The sequence below is a fragment of the Phalacrocorax carbo genome, chromosome 3 (assembly GCF_963921805.1).
Source record: "Phalacrocorax carbo chromosome 3, bPhaCar2.1, whole genome shotgun sequence".
NCBI lineage: Eukaryota > Metazoa > Chordata > Aves > Suliformes > Phalacrocoracidae > Phalacrocorax > Phalacrocorax carbo.
The window spans coordinates 112137358-112160557 of record NC_087515.1 but is presented as its reverse complement, the minus strand read 5'-3'; the positions used below and the strand labels follow the sequence as shown (position 1 = coordinate 112160557).

The window sequence follows — 23200 nt, the reverse complement described above, 5'->3', positions numbered from 1 at the left end:
ATCTAAGAAGACATTTTTAATTTCCTTTGAGAAAAATGAAGCAAAAAGTACCTTGGTCAATACAATCCCTGTTCTCATGTAGTTCAGTTTAACTGCTGATATGCTTACCCATCTCTTTAAGCCTGATACCCATAAAGGGGCGAGACTGATACACAGAGATTGGTTCTTCATCCTTTCCCTCTTGGCATCATGTTTAGGAGCCTGTTTTTGAATGTGGATCTCTCATCCCAAGGATGTTAACTAATGCTACGGCTGGCACCTCGCTTTGCTAAATCCAGATGCTTCAGTCACAGTGGCCCTGCACTCTGTAGGTTTGAATTCAGCATTTTGTGGGTTTTAAGCACACCATTATATTTCCTATGCTGTCATCTAAATAATTATGTAGTCTGCTCTCATTGTACTTATCATAGCACTACAGTCTTAACTTTGCTTGCATCTTACCTGTTTATGCACAACCTATTACTAAGCCATTGCTCTCCAACACTGGTAACTATCCATTTTAAAATGCAGTCCTAAGTATGGAGTTGCTGCCAGGCACTTTTAGAATTCATGGGAGGGTCTGGCAGTGTTCCTGCAGTTGGAGGACAATGGATGCAGGGACAGCATTGGATAATGTTGTTCAATACAAAGTTAGACTTGATATGATAATGGAGTTTCTTAGAGTACAATTATAATGTTTTGAAGTACATAATAAAATTATGTGGGAAATGGTAAACAGCTGAAAAAGCAAAGCATAAGGATTTAAATCATCTCTGAGGCTCTTTCAAGAACAGCAGAGGCACTTAGGCAGTAGAAAGATGCGCATGTCAGAAATGAATAGATTAGATAGGACCCGAAGGCTTATAGACTTCAGAGAGAAAACAGAATGAACTAAAACTAAATCAATACAGCAATATGTATATTAATTTTCCAGTATCCCTTATTACTTATTAAACACAGTTTAAGGAAACAAAATAATTTCATTAAACAAGGAGGATTGGGATAACTAACTAACTTTAACTCTTTGAAGATAACATTTATAATAGTAATAAGAAACCCACTACAGGCAAAACATTCTAGCTTTGAACATTATCAATTCAATCATTATTTTGCCACTAAAGAGAAGGCCAAAAAAATAAAATGTTTATTTATGAGGAATTTATTGTGGATAAAGAATTAAATCATAAGCATGAACTGTAAATTAAAAATTGTAATTAACAGAAATAACAGGAAAAACAAAGACGAAAATACAGGTTTTTCTGAAGCACTGAATTATATACACTGGTAATGTTTGGTAAGTAACAGACAATCTGAATAAGGCTTACAAGGTCTTCAATATGTGCAAAAAACCAAGAGTGTTTTAACAAAGACCCTCTTTCACTGGTGTTATCAGCAGCTGATCCCTACCAAGCTTTGTAGGATTAGTGGCAGACAGTGACGAACTTCAGTAGAAATGTACAGACTTGTGGATGCCACAAAGTTCAGTCCTTTTACATCAGCTTTATTTGTGTTTGAGCAGAGTTGCACTAACTCTCTTAACATATCTGCCAGTCTTTCTTTTGGTGTCACTATCGAATACTAAAAGGTGCTGAAATGTGGTAATGAGTACACAGTTCTCAGTGGCTAAAAGAGTGTATCATCAGTACCCAGAGGAAAAAGAGAAAACAATCCATTGTTAAAGTCTAGATAGGAAGAAAAAGGGACACAATCATGATGTGCCTTAAAATAACAATGAAAGAGATTGCTACTTCAAAAAATGGTTTAAATAGTCCACCAAGAAAATACAGACCCTTAGAATCCAAGGAGATGTTATAACCTGTGCTGTAAGTAATGAATTTATCGTGCCTTGGCACAAAAAGCTATGAGCATATTATCAATGAAGTGAAACAAATCACATGCCAACATGTTGCTTGGTGTGTAGTATCTAGTAAGTTTATCTGATTAAAAATAATAATTTAAGGAACCCTTCATTTATGTTAACATTAACATTTACAGTATCGTATGAAGGAAATAAAAAATAAATACTAACAACTGACATGCCATTAAGAATTCAAACACAGTAGTGCTTGTATGCAGTCCAGTTGCTCTTTGTGATGCAGGTAAGGAGCCTAAGGTAGCCCCTTGATTCCTCTGCATTAGCATCCCAAGTACACGAAATAAATCTGGCTCCACACAACTAGACTGTCCGTATGGGTCAGGGTAAGATGAGCATGAGAACGTGCCCCACACTTGCCATGCGCATGAATGGCTTGTCATGGAGGCTGTCTTCACCAGACTGAGAGCTGATGCAATCCGCTCCCTCCTGGGGCCAACCGGGAGGCTGCCCAGGAGATACAGGCTCGCTGAGCTCAGCTTAGGAAACTGTTAGCATTTCCTAGCCTAAATTAAAAGTACCTGAACGGTATTTTTATTAAACTTGCAGATCCAAATCTATATCTTTCTTACTTTGTTATCCACATGACCAGTCTCACTCATCTGAATTAGATTATCTTAATGAATTAAAAAATCTTCATGAATTAAAAAAGCAAGATGTTATCATTATTTCTGTGTGATTCACGTAGGTTTATGTTAACAGTATCTATAAAAAATGTAAAACAGTCTGAAATTCATTTCAGAAAAAGAGAGCCTCCACAGTTCCACAGCTGTGAATGGTTGCTGAACACCTCTGAAATGAGGCTACTCTGGTGCAAACTGCAAGCAACCTAATTTGACATTTATGTCTTTACAATCTAATTTTGTCCTGTAAGAGAATAATAGATTCTGCAAAAACTTGTAATGAATTCCAGTATATGCTTCAAAGCACATAGGCCATTTTGAAAGCAGCTCAGACTTTTTCTGAAGCATTTTTTGAATGTTGGAAAACTTGTTGAGTAACCCTCTAACCGAGGGAAAAGAATTAGTGCAGTAATTTGAAAGCAATTTATGAGAGTCAATCAAGAGATTAAATGTAACATTCCAAGGAAGTCACATGATTTCCATTCACATATTTTCATTATCTTTACACTAACAGAATAACTCTTGTAAGAGAGCCATTGCAGTGCACAGTTGTTTTTGGCCAAAGGTAGAGATGATTTGCTTTATGATGCCTATCTTTTTGGAAAAAAAAATAGAAATTTGGAGGAAGTTCTTCAATGCAGGATGTCTGATTATTTGAATAATCACAGTGGTCTGTCATGCTTCTGTCTTCAGTAGCTCCGTATTTATATTCACACATGTACAACTGCAAAATCAGAACAGGGTAGGTACGCTCTACCAATGAAGATTCTTAATTTCCTGCATTTAATCAGAAAAACAGTCTAGATACTGGCAGGTCCTTTTAAAAAAATTGAGAGATACTGCTTTCCCCAGGTAGGAGAAGGATAAACAGCCACAAACAGGTTTTCAGCTTCTGTAAATGTACTCCAAAAGAAAATGGAAGTGAAAATAAAAATACTTAGCCCATATTTATAAACCAGTTATACACAACAATTTATGGAAACCCAGAAAGTGGAGTTAATGTTCACATACATATATAATGAAATTTAAAGTGCATGTATGTTAAATATGTATCATACTGATGGATTCTTTATAAATGCGTAAGAGAGAGATTTATTATTTATATTGCTCCAGGACTGTACTAGGTTCTTTTCAGTAAAAAGCGGGATGATGTGTTTCCTTCCTTGTAGACTATAAAACTCAACTTAAGCAAAAAGATTGGATTCTGTAGCTTTAAATTTGAAACGAGCTATTTTATGGGGATGGGATGGTGTGCAAAATAAAATGTAGCCATAAGTGTTAAGGTTTGTGACATACTGTGTATGGCTCAAGCTGTTCTATCTATTCCTATATGCATTCAATTAAAGAACCCATCTTCAATGATGTATTCTAGCACACTCCTGGGACCTTACCCAATGTCTTTAGCTATCTGTTTTACATGAAACCAATTATTGTAATATCTCTAATGTCTAAGTGGTATTGTCATGAGTGCCATTTTAGCATGGTCCAAAGTATTTATTTCTATGATATTATCTATCTACTCTTCAAATTTATTATGCTTTCAAGAATATCCACAGAGTCACATTAGCATTTTTGTATCCCACAGCCAAATGTTCAAGCAAAATTTAATATGAGATAGTCAGCTGACTAAACTCAGTGCTCTCCACTTCTATTTACATAAAATGACCTCTTGCTGGTGCTTAACCTCTCTCTATCCTCATTCTAAGTTCCCTGTGACAGCCCATGTGCAATACTTGTTATAATGCTCTGTTTTTCCCTGGTGCTGTGGGATGCTAGCTCAGCTCTGCTATGGACTACAATTACCATCTGGAAAACTCTGGGACTAAGAATGAAAGCAATGTTACAGGAGTTTGCAGAAGTAAGGTCCTGTCTCCTGTTACCGCAAATTATTGCTATTTTACAGCAATAATAAAATGTTCCCACAAGCACTGAGGTCTCAGTTGTGCCACTATTTGACCATGTGTATGAGCTAGTGCAGTTCTCCTTTGTACAATTCTGCCTTTCCGGAAGTATGGCGGGATGATTGCCTAGTCCAAAAGAATGTTTAGACTTTTGCATTAACATAATATTTGTTTGTTGCAAAACAGTGTGTCATTTTCATAAATTATTATTAGCAGGTTCTGACCTCCTATTTGCACGAAAAGTGCTGTTTTTGTAGAAAACTCCAAACAACTGTGAGGTAGCTACGCATCATTATCATTACTGTTGCCAATGTCATAGTTTGTTATTGGCAGCTCACTTTTACTGATTGATATTGTATAACAGGCACTGTATGAGCTCTTCAGTGAATGGCTCTCAACTTATAACCAAACTTTCATTTGTGCCAGGAAGTTATCAAACCTATCATCAGAACCAGTGGAGAACTTTAATTTGGTGATGTTTTGGACTCACTTCATAAAAGAAAAATAGCTGAAATGTAATGGAGTGGCAAAACACGGTACTTGCATCTGAAGCACGGTAATGGGAGGTATGCAATGATTCCGTGGCAAGGTACAGTGGGATGACCTGTTTTTTCATTTGAGTGAATTTACTGTATGTCTCCTGAGGAACTTGCCAACAAAGGTTTAAGGAAGGACTATGTGTTAGGGTCTGTCTTGTTAAGAAGGTCCCAGAACGATTTAAATCTTTTCAGATGAGACATGTACGTACAGCAAAGTGTGCTGTTTCAAAGGAAGAAAAGGTACTTACTGGTATGACTATGGGGAGGTAGTAGTAAAACTGCATTGAGGGATGGATGCCTGCATGAATAGCATATTAAAGGTGGACTATAGCAAGACTGAATATCTGGCTGGAAGCTCATCATCTTCTAAGCTGCTCCTGTCCCCTGCTAGCCAAGACATTGCACAGTCATTCTAGTGTAAAATATCTGAATGCACTTTTATTTTCAACCTGAGAAAAGGAAAGAACAATTCTTCCCAATGAATACTAAGAAATCTGTGTTTTGAATAGGCAGGACACATTCATTTTTTTAAAGATCTCAAAAATCCTGAGATCTTGTGTTCTTTCTGAGGAGTTCTCTGTTGGAAAAACATGCGGTTAGCCTTTCTTCCACTAGGACTGGAAATCTATTGAGTCTGCAACCTGGAAATCAGCCTTGAGCTGAAACAGACTTACTGACTCAGTATCAATGGGAAATATACTTCTGTTGCCTCCTTTTGTCATATGCTTATCAAATATGCTATTACATTAAGAGTATTTTGATTCTGTATGCAATATATAATATAAATAATAAATTCTTTGACTTCCACTTCACACAAGATTGTGTATACTACATAGCTGAACTGTAGCTGCATTTTCTTTCATTTTCCTAATTCCTGTGAGTTAAATTTTTAATCACTAGCCTGCTCTAACAACTTCTTGAATTAAGCCTCCTCAGGCTGGTGGTGATGGTGATTTTCAGCTAAAACTGTAGTAAATGTGCCTTGGAATAAACATTATAGAATGGTAGATTTTAAAAGAAAGGAAATTATTATTTATTGAGTCTTGCTGGAGGGGCTAAAATAGTATAAACAAACAGAAGAGAAGGCAGAGACCAAGGGAAGTAGAGTCTATAAGGCTAATTTAAGCATATTTGAAACCTCTGCAAAATTCAGTTGGAAAATGAAAGAATTGCTGTATGATATTCTTTTCCACTTGGCCCAAAGTCCTGTACTACAGTAAAAAATCAGTATTTATCAGAACATTCAGCAAGGGCGAGCATGTTGTTAGGTATAGAGCATTATAGGATTTCTCATTTAAGATTAACCCTAAGAAGTTACTAAACACTTTGATGGAAAAAAGCAGCTGAAATAACAGGCTCCAGCCAAAAGAAAGCATATATCAGCAGAGGAATTTGTTGGGTATTGCTTTGTTCTTTCTTGCTTGTCTTTACCAAAGGAGGCAGAAACATCACTTGGACAATTGAATATGGAATAGGGCACACCCAAAGAAGTCTGGTACTATGACCTTAGAAAAACCTCAGAAAGAAAAAGAGATTTTTAATGAGGTTTTGGATGGGAGAGATTAGGGGATGGGAGCTGTAGAATTATGCACTATTATTTTGATTTTTCATGTATTTAGACAAAGAGAACCTGTTTGTAAATAAAGGTAAGAAACACAGTAATTGCCCCAACGTCAGCTTCTCCCTGGAGTGACCCACCTAGAATCCAGAAAACTGGTTAACCTTTTGAATCAAAAGGCAATAAGAATGTATGTTTGGAAGCAGGGGATAGGAAATATTATTAGGACCCAGAATAAACTTGCAGTGTGCCAGGACATCTGTTCTCCCAGGATTCATTTTACCACCACAAAATCTGGAATGGAATGATCATAACTGGTATTCTGCACTGTCATTCAGCTCCGGACTATAAGCAATAGCAAAGCAGTAAACAACATTTCAGCCTGTCCTTTCAGAGGCAACCCATACTGCTTCTGGGCTTCTTCCTTCTTGTAGAACAGTGTGAGCACACCCAGGCAGTTGAAATGAAACAAGCAATGAGATTCAGGTACACAAGTGCACCAGTAAAAGGACCAGGTATCTGCTAAGGGACCAGCAAAAAGAGGAGAAACTTATCAAAACGAGCATTTCCAGAGAGGGATTTAAGTGAGGAGTCAGGGGTTGCTGAAGCAGTTCTTGTGCTGATCTTCTATTTCATTGTTATTACTTTGCATAGTCAACTCAGATCATGCAGGTAGTTCAGTAAAGTGGGTTTGATTGACAGATTAATTACTGGAACCATTCTGATGCTATCTTAAAATACAGAAGGTGATTCCAGAAGCATTTCTCTGGAGTGTACTTGTTAGTACAATATACTGAAGGACTTAAGAAGAGCTGGATGAAGAATTTAATGTGGTTTAGCAGTAAAGAATCCACAGAATCGTGCCCAAATAGGTGGCAACATATTCTATTTATAGAAATACAAGTTATAAAATAGCTCTGGGTTTGGTAAATATGAGTAATTCTTTTTTATTTTAGTAAAATTAATTAAAACAAATTATAATAAAGGTACTTTTAAAAGCAATTGAATAATAACTTGAAGACCAAAAAGGAATGGCATCGGTAGTATGGCTTGCAGAGTTGTCTGGGCCTCTGATTTCTGAGCAAGAATCGTTTCAGTATAATAAAAGGGGACCCTCATTACAGCAATATTCTTAACTAAATCCCTGTAATCCTCTTCCGTATCTAATTAATCTCTTTATTGGTTTGTCTCCTCTAGGATGCAAATGCAGTGATGTGTATTAATTATAAAATCATAAAAATTTAGGCAGAAGTGGCACAGCCCACCAATTCATCCCAAGATTGTACCACCATCGTTCCTCACGGGGCCTTGTCTGAGCAGCTCCTAAAGACTTAGAGTGAGTATAATCACTGGGAACAGCTGATTCCAGTGTTCTGCTCCTCACTGTTAGAAAGTTTTGAAGACTATTATGAGGCTTTCTTTTGTCTTTCCTACACAGAATAAATCATCCTTATTCTTCTAACCTTTCCTTATGTTTCTAGACCTCCAATTGCTCTTATTGCTCCCTTACGGATTCTGCCCAGGTGATCATGTCTTCTATGCTTTCACTGAAGTGAGAGCAGATGATGGAGGGTTAGTATCAGTGGCCAAGAGACCACTGCACATTCTGCATAGCTGCAGTGTCCCCACTACGCCACCCTCAGCATTTGTGCCCTGGCAGTTGAGAAATTTCCCCAGAAGACCAAGATTCCTTCTAGTGCTGAAAAACACCTTCTACTGACTAACAGCAGGTTGTAAGGGGCACTAGGTGGGATGGATGCAGCAGGACATATGATGCAGCACACTAAATCTGGGGTTTAAACCATTGCAGTTGCCCATACACCCTCTGTCTTCAGAACTACAGTCGTCTTTGTGGAGCTCAGCCCTTTGTTACATTTTAACAAATTCTGTTACACTTTAACAGTTTTGGGCTGCAGTTGCACTTCTCATTTGCCAAGCAGAAAAGTTGCAATAATAATTTTGGGGGCTATTAGGACAGTGTTAGGAATAATCAGTGAAATAACAGCCTCTGGGATATAGGCTGTGCCAGCCCTATGCCTGGTCTGGCGTAGGCTGGGTGTCTGGGATGCAAAGCAGGGCAAGCGCCATTAAAAAAAGACTGGGAGCAAGATTTGGAGAAAACAACTGTTTATTGCTTTCAGTCCAGCATATGCATAATTTCACAGCACAGCAAGCAGCGGGCAGGGATTTTGCATAAAATAGTCGGTCAGGGCATTCTGCACAATTTGCCCCTCCCATTTATCCCGGGTGAGCGAACAAGCTGTGGCAGGCACAGGTGGTGACCGTGGCTCCACTTGGGCTTCTCGCTCTCTGCCTTGTGCCATCTGCTCCTCTTTGCTCCTTCAAATACCATGCAGGAGACAGCAGAGAAGCAGAATCCTGTTAAGGTTAGTCTGAGATCTGACTCTTCCTTTTAAGGGCTATTCCTCTGGCCTTCAGGTGATCAAGCACATTTTCTACAGCAATCCCCCCATATTTGGAGCTCCTCTCATGTCTGTGAGGTATCTCTCTTCTCACAGGACAAGATGGTTTTGGAGGGGGAGTCGCTTTATCTTCATGGCTAGAGCGAATTCTTCACAGAGAAGTCTTAGTTGAGTCCCCTCTCTTTTTACAGTGCTCTGGTACCTGAAGCTGATCACATCTGGGCTGCTGTCCCCCTCAACCCCAGATGCACGTTCCTATCCCTTGCATTGCACAAGCTCATACAATTATGTGGTGAGCTGGCTCTGGGAGCTGCTCTGGCTGAGAAATAATCACTTTCTTTGTGGAGCCAGCTGTCATCCCCCTGAACTGTCTCAGCATGTGGTTGCATTAGAAGCAGCGCTAGCAAAAAATGACGGGAACGCTGTTGGGAAGTGAGGGTTGGCAGGACTACAGCAGCCCAGATTTAGTACCATTGACTGCTGTACAATTGCACTATTTCTCACCTTGATGTGTGTGATGTACTTTGAATGCATTCATATCACTTCGCACAGCTCTCTGACCACTTCCATGGAGATACCCAGCCTGCTGCTGCTACTTCTGCTGCTGCTTGAGCTGGAGGTGAAAGTGGTGTGTTGCTTGTGCAGTAATAGGTTACAAATGGTGATGTAAGACATTGTGTCTGCTACTGAGCTAGGTGGTAATGGTAGGTGATTGCACAATGCATAGCTCTCATGCTTAGGGTTGTGGAAACATGACCTAAGTGTACAGCTTGGCACCACTTCCTCTGAATTCCCTCTCATACCTCCTTCTGAATATTTTTCCAATATGTCAAAATCACTTTGAATTCTAATCCTGTCAGCCAATATCCTTTCAGTCCCTCGTAGTTTCACATTGTCTGCCAATTTAATAGAAATGTTCTCTAATCCATCATCCAGGTTACAAATGAAACTTTGAATGAAACTGGACCTGGGCCAGATTCCTATAGGCTCAAGCTTGACAGAAAAATGCTGCTTGATCAATCCCTCAGTTTTGACAGTGGTCCATTGATAATTACTCCTAGCATATTGTTATCCAGTTAGGTTTTGTACCTGCTTTCTGTTAGTTTCAACTAAATGTCTTCTAAAACTCATCCCTCCCAACTGCATCCCACCTTTGCTGTGTTAATGGGCTCTCACATACCAAGATGATGGGCACTTTCAGGGACAGCTTAATTGACCTCTGAAGGCAGCTTATTTCTACACTTAAGGACACTTGAACACATAGTATCTAATCATCCCACAATGGTGGGAAATTAATATGGTGATTTCACAACAGAATGACAATAAATAAGTTACCTGTCACTAGACCACATTTTCTGTCAGCATTTGCAGAGCCTGGAAGCCAGCATCTTCCCCTACCCTTTCTTTTGTGCATGTGAATGAGAGATCTGCTGACTTTTTCCACAGAAAAGCAAAAAAAAGCGAATTGTCATTAGTGGTCACTGTTCTCCACAGTTTTGCAACGAGCAGGGCCGTTTGTGCTTTTCTTCATGGAAGTAGCACATGTATGTGGCATCCCCATGGTAGGAAAACTCACACACTGTTCAAAGCAACAGCTGCTTGCACACATCGATAGGCAATTGGGGCTGCAAACCCAGATGCCCCCAAAGTAAGCCTTTGTAACTACATGCTATGATATAGCTTCTTGAGTGTTGGTCTTTAAAATACTATGTTTGTTCTTTTATCTCACTGTTTTAGAGCTCCCTACTTGCTGCACGTAATTATCACTAAAGTGAAGAAGATGGCAGGTGATCCCTGCCACTCTCTATTTAGCTATTTGTTTCAGTGGTAAACAGAAAGCCAAGGAAAAATGTTCATGGCACTGGAACTATAGAAATAATGTCAATTAATAATAGCTAAAGAAAGAAGAAAGGCCATTCAATCTTTCTTTCCACAATTTTCAGAGGAAAGCTTAGCTGGAGGCTTAAGACCAATATTACTTATTAGTCTTCCTTAACTGGAATTAATATTAATAATTCAATGCTATACATAAACCAGTCGCCGCTCCATTTTTGCCCAGAGGCCAGTGCTTGCAGTCTGGTGCAATAGTGTGTGTCTAGAGACAGCTTTGGGTTTGCTTAGGGAGAAGGTATTATTTGAAGTGTGCACATGTATCCTGCCAACCTTGAAGACACAAAATCTCCTTTACACATAAGCAGACAATCATCTAACAGAGTATAAAATACTTAATTAGCTTATCACTTAATCACTTTAAGGTGGGTGAGGAAATGTTTTCTGCCACCGGATAGCATTTGTATGGTGATACAAGCTCACTGCGGTGATGGTAGTCAGCTCAGAGATGTTATTTTCTCTCTTATTATACAAGAGACAAATTGTAGAAATCACCAGATTCTTTTTCCATTGTAACTGAATCACTTTGCTGGTTGTGATAAAGAAGTCTCTGTAGTAAGTTGGATAGAATTAGGTCACGGCAACATGCAGTCAGTCTCTGAGTCTGCCAGATATTTCAGTTTTGACCTTTACTGTCCACAGTACTGGAGTTAATTATGACTAGAGAGTACTTACCATTTTTAGTCTTCAGAGAAATCTCTTAGCCAAACTGCTTACTTAATGATAACGTAGTGTCTGTTGGTAGCTTGTACTCTTTTTAAGACTGTGTGGCATCTACCACCATCGTAGCAGACCATGACAATGACCTGCAAAGTTGCATTACGTTTAGATGTTACATCTGGAAATCACTTAGCACAATGTCTGTATGGTATATGGTACATGGTTTCCTTTTGCTCTGCACCTTGCTAGGTAATATTGCCATAAATTCAAGGGAAATATGATCCCGCTCTAATGTTTACTATTTTATATTCACTTTCTGGGATATAAATTAGTACCCGGTTCAGGGCAATGATGAAAATATCTTCAGACAGAAAGTCATTAAGTCTGTATCTTTCCCTATGACTGGCTGAAAAATCTGTGGTGCATGGTACTGCATGTCTAGTTGCGACTTAGCACTTTTGGAAACTGCCAGAGAACGTCCAAAAAGTTGTTGATGCTGTCCCACTGCTTGGAAGTAGTAGTAGGAAAAAAAATAACAGGAAAGGCAGGAAAGCCCCGGTCACCCGCAGAAGACTGCTATTCTGAAACAGAGAAACTTATTCTGATAGCACCAAATAGGAACAGATCTTTCAGAAAAAGGTTCAAGGTCTCTTTCAAGGGGATGTCTACTGGAGAAGCATTGGGTTATTGTCCCCTGCAAGCAGGAAAAGGATCACAGTAACAATAAGAGCTGTGTGGGAGGTCCTTCACAGTATGCCTTGATTAAAGAAAGACGAGTATGTATTTAATTCTAATTTTACTGTCTGAAAGAAGAAATAAAATGCTTAAGGAAAATGTATTCCTAAACTCAAAGAAACCAGCCACAGTCTAATAGCTTTAATGCAAAGATATCTGCCCACAGTCTAGAGAGATGTTTTATGAAGCAGACAGCTTCTGACACTACTGTGGCAGTCGCAGCCAACTCTTGCTTGAATAAAGCAGCCAACAAAGATACATAGCATATCATTTAAGAATTTTCTATGCTGCTGTTTTCACAGCTATGGAGATATTTCTCCTTAAAGCAAAGAAAGCAGGAATATTAGTAACCACTACTGTAGGTTACCACCCTCCAGACTTTTTATGAATAAAACCTAACATTTCAAGCCTTAAGCACTCATTAATATTTTTTAGCTCCCAGGAACTACATCACCCATTTTATTAAAAACCCTTTCAAGCTTCTCAGCAAGTTTCCTCATAAAATCCAGCTGGTTAATTCTGGTAAAGTTAACTAATATTCTTTTTTTCCTTAAGGATTTACCCTTCTTTATCAGTTCAGATAAATATCTATCTAATTGACCCAAAGCACCACAGTAAAGCAATGATGCGTCCTGAATGGAAAGACAAAGTGTAGAGAAGGACTCCTATAAGGAGGGGTTAATTTTCACAGGCATAGTCATGTCCGTGTGTCTGTCCTATCCCATCCCCCCGCAGTCCTTACTCTGTTTAAACATTTAAGGCATTCTTCTTTTTTCAAAATACTTTTTTTTTCCTAGAGTTCAGGCCTTGAGATAATAAATCTACAAATTTTGTCAAGGTAGCAAACATACTTCAGCTACAAGTTTCTGAGGTTATATTACAAACAGTTGTCTGCAGAAATGTTGTTTTAACACCTCTTTCTCATAGACATCCTGGATGCTCAAGTCACGTATTTATTGTCAATAAATGTTTGCAGCAACTTGCTAAAGATTTGGGCATTTGCCCACAGCCTAAATTTAATGCAAGTCAAGATATAAACATCGCTGGTTTAAGCCTTTGTAGTATATTAGAGATAGCAACTATTTTTCCAGTGTTTGTTTTTGTATGGTTCCCTACAGAGACCGAAGAGACTTATTTCTTTCCCCAAGCACAGGAATAACAGATGGTGTCAGTCAGGTAGACCTGCCAGGATGTGTATGAACAGACAATGAAGAGATGAGAAGATTTACTTTGGAAACACAACAAAGAACAGCAGCCAAAATGTCCCTTTTCATAATTGCTTGGGCAAGAAACTTCTCCTTCCTTCTTCTTCTTCTCCTGAGCCCAAAACAGCGATAAGGGGATCAGCTCAAACGTGTTTAGATGCAGCTTGAAATTTAAAGAGGGAGGTTGGGGCAGGGACCAGACTGAAAGTCCTGCAGAAGGGCCTTGAATTCTGAACTGTTGAGCAAAAGGGACTCCCACAAACTACAAAAATTTGCTTTTCCATTTAAAGGTTTCTGATAGATGAGTAGTCAGAAGAACAGAGATAAGGCCTTTCTTTCTCTAAAATCTAAGAATATGTTCAAGTGCTGCCTTCTGAAAACACTTTTCTCTGTTACAGCAAGCTTCTCTTGATTGTGGAGTTCGTCGTAGTTCTGTGTCCAAATGGCATTTTCAGTCCACCAAAGATGTCCTTCTGGGAGCTTTGGGTGAGTTAAAAGCTGCTTATGAAGCCAGTCACCAGTTTCCAGGGCAGGGGGGCTACGGTACAAAGTAGCGGCTCAGGGGCTCATGCTGAGAAAGAACAATTCTGGAAAATATGTTAAAAAGGTGGAGTAAATGATGGGAACTGAGGCAGTATCCTACAGCATTTGAAGTTTTCTCACATTTCATTCTTCAGTGAATTCCTGACAGAAGAGGTTACATGAAAAAACTTATGTTTTCCAAGGCATCGGTTCATAGAACACCATAAAAAATTGGAATATGCAAATCACATGCATAGCTTTTCTCATGATGAAAGGCTTGACATACCCCTGTTTGTGCAGTGTTTTGATTTAGAGTGTGAGGCTGCTTAACCTGGTCTGTCAAAGCCCTTTAAGCCTTTGGTCACAGTTCTGCCCATTTCATATCCGTATGACCCATTCTTGACTGACAAAAAGGGTGTGATTTCCTGTCATGGTAGCTCAAGCCAGGGCATATCTATTTGTGCAGGTGTAAACCACAGCGATACAAGGTGCCTGATAAGATCCCAGTGTGGTGGTTGCATGGTGATGGTGTTTGAAACGGTTTCAATACCCTCTCTCTAAAATGGAGTAATTTCAGGTTAAAAAAAAAGAAAATTACTTTTCAGTGGAAAATTATAAAAATAATTCAAGTGGACATTGTTTTGTTCTGCCTCCTTAAAAGGTTAATGTGTTAAGGAAGGAAATGTTTTACTTCTCTGTTACAATGCCTTTTTGTAACTTTTATATTTATAATTATAATTCAAATATTTTTAAATTTCTCATCTTAGAAAAAGATGCCACTGTTTGTCCTGATTTAGGGCAAAATATTAAAAAAGTCTTGGTGGTTTTAGTTTTGAGCAGGTCTAATTATTTTTCAGCATCTACATATGGGAAAAGATAATGTATTTTCAAGCAAGCTTGTCAGCTCTTCAAGGGATCTGTGGAACGAGTGAGGAGGGCATGAGAGAGATATATTTATAGAGCTCAGTTCCAAGTTTTCTTGAGCCTATGGCAGCAGCACACAAGACAGCCTGGCCCTGAAATGCTTACACAGGACAGCTGGTTTGTTGTCCATCTGGAGCACTGTATTCTGACACTTGAGATCATGGGATATTGAAAACACAATTTGCTGGATGCGGTTCCCCATGACCCACATGACAGTGGGTCTCTTCACACAGCTACCGGCCTCGAAATTCCTGCCTCCCCAAATTCCCTCTCCCCTGAAAGAGAGCAAAGGCACTTAGCCCCTGTTTGATAGGTTGAGTAACTGCCAGGATGCTGGGAAAAGCGGGAACTTGAGGCAGAAAGTCAGGTAATAAGTAGCCTTCGTAGCAGATCCATCACAGGAATCCCTGCAGGGGTTCCAGGGGGACTTAGACGGAGATTAACCAGGACCATTGACTGTAGTTCAGCTTTATGCTAGGCTGGCTGGTGTTCTCGCTGGCTGCTGCAGGAAGGATGTAGCTCCTTCCACACTGCTGCTCTAAAGCCCCTTGCAGCTCTTCACAGAGACCATAGTATCCTGCCTGCTATTACAATAAATTATATTCTAGTGTACACAGGCACGTGTATAGAAGTATAGCTACTTTTGCAGAAAATGTGAGAAAGACAGTCCATTCTGAGCAGGAACTTTTCTTCCATTCACAGCTGTTCCTCTCCTTCTCAGAGGTTTAGTCTGTTCCAGCTTACCCAGATAATTTACTCAAACTGCTGAGCCAGCAACAAAAGCCCCTAAGCCAAAACAAAACCAAAAATCCCCCAAAACTCCTGAGTGAAACAAACTAGGTTAGTCATCTCACTTCCGAATACCACCTAATGCTCCAGTATTAAGTGATGGTGTGCAGGAAGCAGGAGCTGAGGACCTTTCAGGAAGTTGCTCACATACCTGGCCTCTGCTTCCCTTGCTTCCTGAGGACTCCAGCACTTATGGAGCCACAAAGAGCCCTGAAAAACCTGATATTTCAGGGTTTATATTTTTCTTAGGAATACAAAGTTTATGTTTGTAGACCTTACCCTTCATTGGCATGATGATTTGTAGCTCTGCCTGTAGCGTTAGTCACAATATTTTGGAATTTATTTCAGTAACTGTTGAGAGTTCTGCTTTCAGATGTAGAGTGCAGCTGAAAACCACACTAATGTAAAGAATGGTTTTAGCGATGGGTAGGAAGAGCAGGGATTACTCGGGCTACTGGAAAAACTTACTCCATCCTGCAGTCAAATTCCTCATGCAGTCAAAGGGGAAAGCAGAGGCTTTTAGTGTGTATAAATTAGCCTGGCAACAATAACCTTAATTATGGTACAGCCATGACAAAATTCTAAGTCCACTTCGCCTTCCTTTCCAAAAGCCAATTCAGCTTTCTTCTGAGAGACACATATTAAAGATTTTAAAAACAATTGTGTGTCCCATTTCCTGCATGGGACACACAATCTTGTAAAATATATTCATTGCACTTTAAGGTTATTTCTGTCTTGTTTTGATGCTACAGATTTAAAGAATGAGATCATTTCTGCTGGATGCCCAGCTGTTTAAGAATCTGCATATCTTTTTAAGAAGTGCAAGAGGAAAACACAGTGTCCTCACCAGAAAAACAATCAGATAATAAGAGTGCATCTTAATTAATTGGGAAAAAAGAATCAGACATGATGTGTGGATGAATCAGCACAGACAAGAATGCCTGTGACCCAAAAAATGTTTAATCTTGAAGTGACTGCCCAACTTTATGTGGAATTACTTTTACCTCTTGCACTGTAGTTTTCCATCTTCACTGTATAATAATCCTAATATGCAAGATTTCCATGCTGTGCTAATTCTGCTGATTTTATCACAAGTTCTGGGAGTGCTGGTCTTCTTAAGGCCCAGTTCTAGAAGTGATAAAGGAGGAATTTCAGATATTCTTTCAGATAAAGGTTAGTTTCTTATCACTCTGGCTACAGGAAAAAATTATAAACATAATGAAGATCAACCTAGAATTTCTACAATATTTTTGTGTTGCCCATTGCTTGATATTTTTTTTAAAGCTGGAGACTGTCAGAAGAGCTTATGTGTTTTAAATCCTTACCCAATTAAAACCACCAGTGGAAGTTAAGTGGAGTTGCAACATGCAGCAAGATTGTTATTCCAAATTTTATACCAGGGAAAGGTGAAAGAGAAAGGCTATGTGGTTTGCTCAGAGGTTAACATGCAGTCACTCACTGCCTTGCCATTGCTATACATTTCAGATGGAATGAAACATGGTCACTAGGTTTCCAGATAAATTATTTTTTTCGTCACTTTACCATTCCTTTAGATTATTTCTTATTTAACCATTGTTTCTGGCCTTGAATTTAAAGGACCATTATCAGAGTTTGAGATACAAGAATTATAGTCATTTGAACAAATTTCAGCATGTTGATTGATTTATTATGATGTTTGCAGCACAGAGAGCGCGTTTAATTATAGCAGAAGGCGCTTTTCCTTTACATGGAATTGTTCAATTATGAATTCTGTGGTGGCTCTGCAAATGGAAAGAATGACTGAACTTGAACAATAAAGCAAAAGACAGACACTGCTAATACTATGTTGGGATGCGGTTAAAGACAGAGCTCATGGGAAAGCAAAGTACTCGCACAAATACAATCGTCGTATCATCAATTAATTATTATTCAGAATGTTTTCCACCAAACTCTTATTGCTGATGAATGAAAACAAATTCTGAAGCCATCTCTGCTGAAGGGATATGCCACTTTATTACAACTGCTGAAGACAAAGGTACAGAAAAGTCTATTATTTGATCTGCTTTGGTGATGTCCTGATAATTTGCTACAGTGGCAAACGGTTATACAAGGATATATGGGAAATTAGGCCAAATTTCTAACAAAGACCTTTAGTATTATTATAACCAAAATGCTGTTGAAAATAAGAGAAGGTAAAGTTCCACTGAATATTTTTATTATGTTCCTACTCTATACGTTGGCAGTTATAAATCCTCCTCTACCTGAGGAGGCTGCGCCATTCTCCTGTTCAACTCTTCTCTATAGGTACTGAATATTTCATCTTGATTCTGCCACTGTCTCCTACTTACAAACTGTCACAACTGACCTATCACTCTTAAACCAGTAAAAGACATTGTTTTGCACAACGTTAAATAATGTCAGGAACTTTCATCCCCCTGAGGCCAAAAAACCAGCAGGATTTTAAAAGGATAACAAAACCCTCTCTTACAGGGCTTTCATGGCATGGGATGTGAATGTTATGAGAATATAAACCACGCTGCATTTTACCTTTGTATCCTGAACACCTACAGGGCGTGCAATGTGCTGAAGTGCTTTTCAACTCATTATCACACACTGCTGTATCTTTACCATGTTAAAGTCATACCTCACTTAGTCTTCACCTCTGGTGACAATGCCCTTCGCCTCTTTAATAACTTTTCTTCTTTTGGAAAGCAGAGAGTTTGCTGGAGGATGATGAGCCTTTCGTGAGAGCCTGGGCATGGCCTGCTGGATCAGGCCCCTCTCTGTGCAGCACCGTCCCCAGCAGTGGCACTAGGAGGTGGGACAGGCATCTTGGCAGCACAGCTTGGTACAAGTCTGAAGAGCAGGTGGAGAGAGTTAACTCGAAAGTCCAGCCAGTACCTTCCCCTGATCGTTTGTGGGATGTAGGAAAAGAACCACAAAGAAGATGTATATAAAGATTCTCAAAGAACTTTGATTCAAGCTGAGTTAGCTAGGAAAAACTGAATTGGAAACAACAATAATCTCTCAATTGAAGACAACTGAATATAGCCAGATGTAATAACAGTTAATGTCTGCCTCATTCTGGAGGTATTTCAAAGACAGTAGCTTTCCCAAAGAAGAAATTATAAGTAAAATTTTGTAAGGAGAAAGAACTAAGAAATATTTTAAAGACAGCTGGAAGATCCTTTTGGTGAACTTATTAAATGGCCAGATAGTTATGATTCCCCGGTTCAGGAAAAAATAGAAGAACTGTTTATGAGAAATGTAAAAAAAAAAAAAAAGAAAAAAAAAGAAATGTGCAAAGTTGATGAAGGAAGCCAAAGGCATTAAAGAAAATTTATGGTCTGCAAGGCTTAAAGCAATACTTAATTTTACCTGGGGATAAGGTGGCTTGTGCTGACTGAGGAGGACCTTACTCATAGAGACAAACCATAAAAGATTTTTCATCCACAAGAGAAAACCTATGCAAAAATCAGTCATGAGTGGGAAATAGAGGCAGAAAGGGATGAGTTTCAATCTGACAATCCATGTAAGCCAAAGCAACAACTGCTGCCCAAATGGCCACCCCTACTTGCTCCCATCCTCATGCTGCAGCTGCCTCTTCCCATGCCCTCCCTGGCACTGATGCTTGTCTGACCTTAGGGAGTTGAGCTAGCAAAAATGTGTTGACTTGTATTTTTTTAACTAGTAGCATGTTTTCTGTTAGACTTTTTTTTAACTGGCCTGTGATAAGATCAGGCAAATATCAGCACAAGGGCTAAGGCAAAGGGTGGGGAAGGGGAGGGGGACTGCATTTTAGTGGCAGATTGCCATTGGAATGGCTTTGCTGTGTTTAAAACCATACCCTTAAACTCACCTCTTCGGAAAGTGTTTTGCTTTATAGTTCCAACTTCACCAATCACAAAAGAACATCCCTCCACTAATGTAATTTTTAAATAACATGCAAGGAGTGGGAAGCAGTAGACATTGTTGTGGTTGTAACTACTGCTTTCTCCTGTGTTATTTTGCTCCATTTCTCCCTGAAGAAAATGATGGGAAGAACCTATAGCTACGACAGCCTTTACAAATGCATTTTATCTCCTTTTTCTTTCTTACCATTTGTGCTTTTTTAAAAAAAATTTTAAAATAATGGAACAAAAACAGTTTCAAAAGACACAGCTGTTAAGTTAGCTTTTAGCAGGAGAATGGTATACAGAGCAATTATGACAAACTGTAAATTGATTTAATTCAGGTTGCCATATTTTTACACATCATGCACTTTTAAGTGACGGATAGTGTCTTGCTTAGATCAGTACTTACAGTCATAAATTTTTCTCCCCAGTTCTTCAAGAATTGAAGTCCTACTGTCTCTGTGTTTCCCTCCTTCTTCTTAAAAAACATCTTGGAAGAGCCATAAGGACCACTTCTTATATTATAATCTAATATTTTTATTTTGGGGAATTCCAGAGTGTCCCCAGCAAGGATGGAAAGAGCAAAACCAAATGGTTTGGAAGGGACATTTAAAGGTCACCTAGTCCAACCCCCCTGCAATGAGCAGGGACATCTTCAACTAGATCAGGTTGCTCAGAGCCCCGTCCAACCTGACCTTGAATGTTTCCAGGGATGGGGCATCTACAGCCTCTCTGGGCAGTGCTAGAGAGGTGTTCCACTCTGTTCCAGTGTTTCACCACCCTCATTTTAAGAAATTCTGCCTTTTAGTTGGGGTCTCCTGTAGCAATCAATGGCTTCAGGAATACTCAGCTAAGCTGAATTTTACCAGACACAAGCATCAAAGCCTCAGAAATGTCCTCCTAATGGGTTTTATGGTATGAGAACCATTCCTACCTCCCATTTACGATCAACTAGTTCTCTTGAGCAGCTCTCTTAATCACCAGATGATCTCTGTGGAAATTGGGGTGGTTTTTTTAATTTGAAAAAAGTTGTTTAGGAATGTTATTTATCTTCTGTTAATTGCAGCTGGAAAAAAAAAAAAAAGAAGTAAAATACAGTGGGGCCAGCAGCTTTCTTCAGTGACAGCGTTTTGAAACTACTGACTTAAGCCATGCATCCTCTGTTCAGGGCTGTAGTATATGCACGTTTTACCCTGTCATGTGAAGTCAGTGATGGATAGGATTCTTCCTTTTCTCCTAAGTAACAAACAGTTAAAGGTTAGGTCCCTCTTCTTTTTCTGCCTGTATTGATTTAATTATTTCTTTTCAAAAGCAACAGCTGGTCTGCTAAAAACAGATTGAACAGGAGAGTCTTGAAATTTAGTGAAAAGGCAGTAAGGCTGTGATCATTCTAGTCTTGAACTGAAAATTAATTCTATAGGTGCATTCACTCTCCTCACCACCCTGAGATTCCTGCCCTGCTCCATCCCAGTCCACATCCAGCTTGCTGTGAACCCTGCTGAGAAACCTCACCAAATTAAAACAAGTGGTACCAGTGGGTAACAGTTTCCTAACCTATATAATCAAATCTAACAATATTTATGTGTTTTCCTGGTTTAGCTATGCCCCTTCCTGAAACTCCATCCTTACAAATGCAGGAGTAATATTTTGCTTGACGTGCTGTGTGTATCATAGTGTAAAAGCACTGTGAGCCTGTCCTCAGATCCTCTCATGAAAATGGAGTTGACTGTACAGGTCTAAAATTCCCTTTAATGTAAATTGTCAGCCTCAGACACCAAGAATTTGCTGTCCATATCATCATAACTTTCAGAATGATTTCTGAGATCACAAGTCCAGCACTAAACCTTCTGTAACTGAATGAAAATAGAGGACATTTCTGAAGGAAAGTAGAGGAGCCACGCAGTAAAACGTATTTTTTAAACTGAAAGATTTTTTGTTTGTTTGTAGAGAGAACAATATGAGTTCAGACATATCTATGTAGATAATACATACACCTTCCAGCATAAAAAAACCAACATCGGTGTATCGCAGGTACTCAGGCTTGGCTACACCCCGCCAGTGTGGTGAGCCAGAGTAGCCCATGGACCTTATGCAGCAGCGCCTCTTAGTGATACAAGTATACTCTGCATTTAGTTAGTATAGGAGAAGAAATATTTTTGCTTGCCTTTCCTTTTACTTGATTCCAAAGTCACTAACACAGCAGGCAAACAATTTAACTTCCAATAACTTATATCTGATAATTATTCTTACTGTTCAAGCCATAGTTCTTGTTACATTTAAGGCTATGCACGGACTTGCACTGCAATCTCCTCTTCAGATCATGGGTTGACATTTATCATATTATTTTTAGCTTAGATATACTTTTAAAGTCTAAGAAAAATGTTATTTAATGTTATTTTTTAAAATTCTCATCTTCAGTGTACCAAAGATGCTTTTTGATTATGAGATGTTCAATTTGCTGACCATTAGAATTTCAAAAGAGATTGAAAATTGAATTCTTCTTCAGCTGGGAATTTTATACCAGCTAAACTGGCTGAAATTCAATGGGAGCCTTTTGTTTATTCACGAGTATTGATATTATGGTATAACTTTTCAAACCGCTTTTGTAACTCACTGGAACTAAGTCTGATGTTCTCTTATAAAAGTGTAACGGACAGCTTATTAGTGGGATACCGGATCAACATATGTTGACAAGACTCAGACAAAATTAGTTATTTGGGTGTGAAAGTTAAAAAAAAAAACAACAATAAGAATACAAGAAAAGTGGAAGGCACTAAGTGAAACTAATTTAATCCAATGTGGTCTCTACAATAAAGGTTGATTCTAAGTTCTTGGTACAGATTACTCCATTTAACAGGGAAAAAAAGGCATGTTTGTTATTTTTAAACTCACAACTATAAACCTTTAATAACATCCAGGATATTTTGTTTGGAAAAAGGGTAGCCTACACACCTTTTTTCCTATGCCCAGAAGTACATTATTATATGCCAAGTATATTGGGGGAAAAAAAAAAAAAAGAGTCATTCATCACATACGATGGGGGACTATGATAATGAAGTAATGAAAATTAGGCAAGCAAAAGCCCAGCTAGAACTCAACCTGGCCACTGCTGTAAGGGATAACAAAGATTGTTTTTACAAAAATATTAACAACAAAAAGAGAATCTCCATTCTCTATTGGACGCAGAGGGGAACATTGCAACTGAGGATGAGGAAAAGTCTGAGGTACTAAATGCCTTCTTTGCCTCAGTCTTTAACATTCAGACCAGTTAACCCCAGTGTATTCAGCCCCCTGAGCTGGATGGCAGGGATGGATCACAGAATAAACCCCCCATATTCCAGGAGGAAGCAGTTTATGACCTGCTGCTCCACCTGGACACTCACAAGTCTATGGGACTGGATGGAATCCACCCAAGAGTACTGAGGGAGCTGGCAGAGGAGCTCGCCAAGATACTGTCCATCATCTACCAGCAGTCCTGGTTAACAGGGGAGGTCCCAGACGGCTGGAGGTTTGCCAATGTGATGCCTGTCTACAAGAAGGGCTGGAAGGAGGATCCAGGGAATTACAGGCTGGTCAGCCTGACCTCGGTACCAGGGAAGATTATGGAGCAGTTAATCTTGAGGGAGCTCACCAGGCATGTGCAGGACAACCAGAGCATCAGGCCCAGCCAGCATTGCTTCATGAAAGGCAGGTCCCGCCTGACCAAC

The 23200-nt window shown here is 39.2% G+C and overlaps 1 long non-coding RNA gene across 4 annotated transcripts in view; it reads left to right on the top strand.

Moving 5' to 3' along the window:
- Positions 1 to 23200, top strand: part of LOC135312673 (uncharacterized) — a 51746-nt gene that overhangs the window by 10122 nt on the left and 18424 nt on the right. For 2 of the 4 annotated variants that reach the window (XR_010372357.1, XR_010372360.1), the window contains exons 3-5: positions 4803 to 4942; positions 7671 to 7809; positions 13785 to 13872. This is a non-coding gene — a long non-coding RNA (uncharacterized LOC135312673). Of the gene's footprint in view, positions 1 to 4802; positions 4966 to 7670; positions 7810 to 13784; positions 13873 to 23200 lie in introns of all 4 variants that reach the window. The other 2 variants (XR_010372358.1, XR_010372359.1) reach the window with 2 other exon arrangements.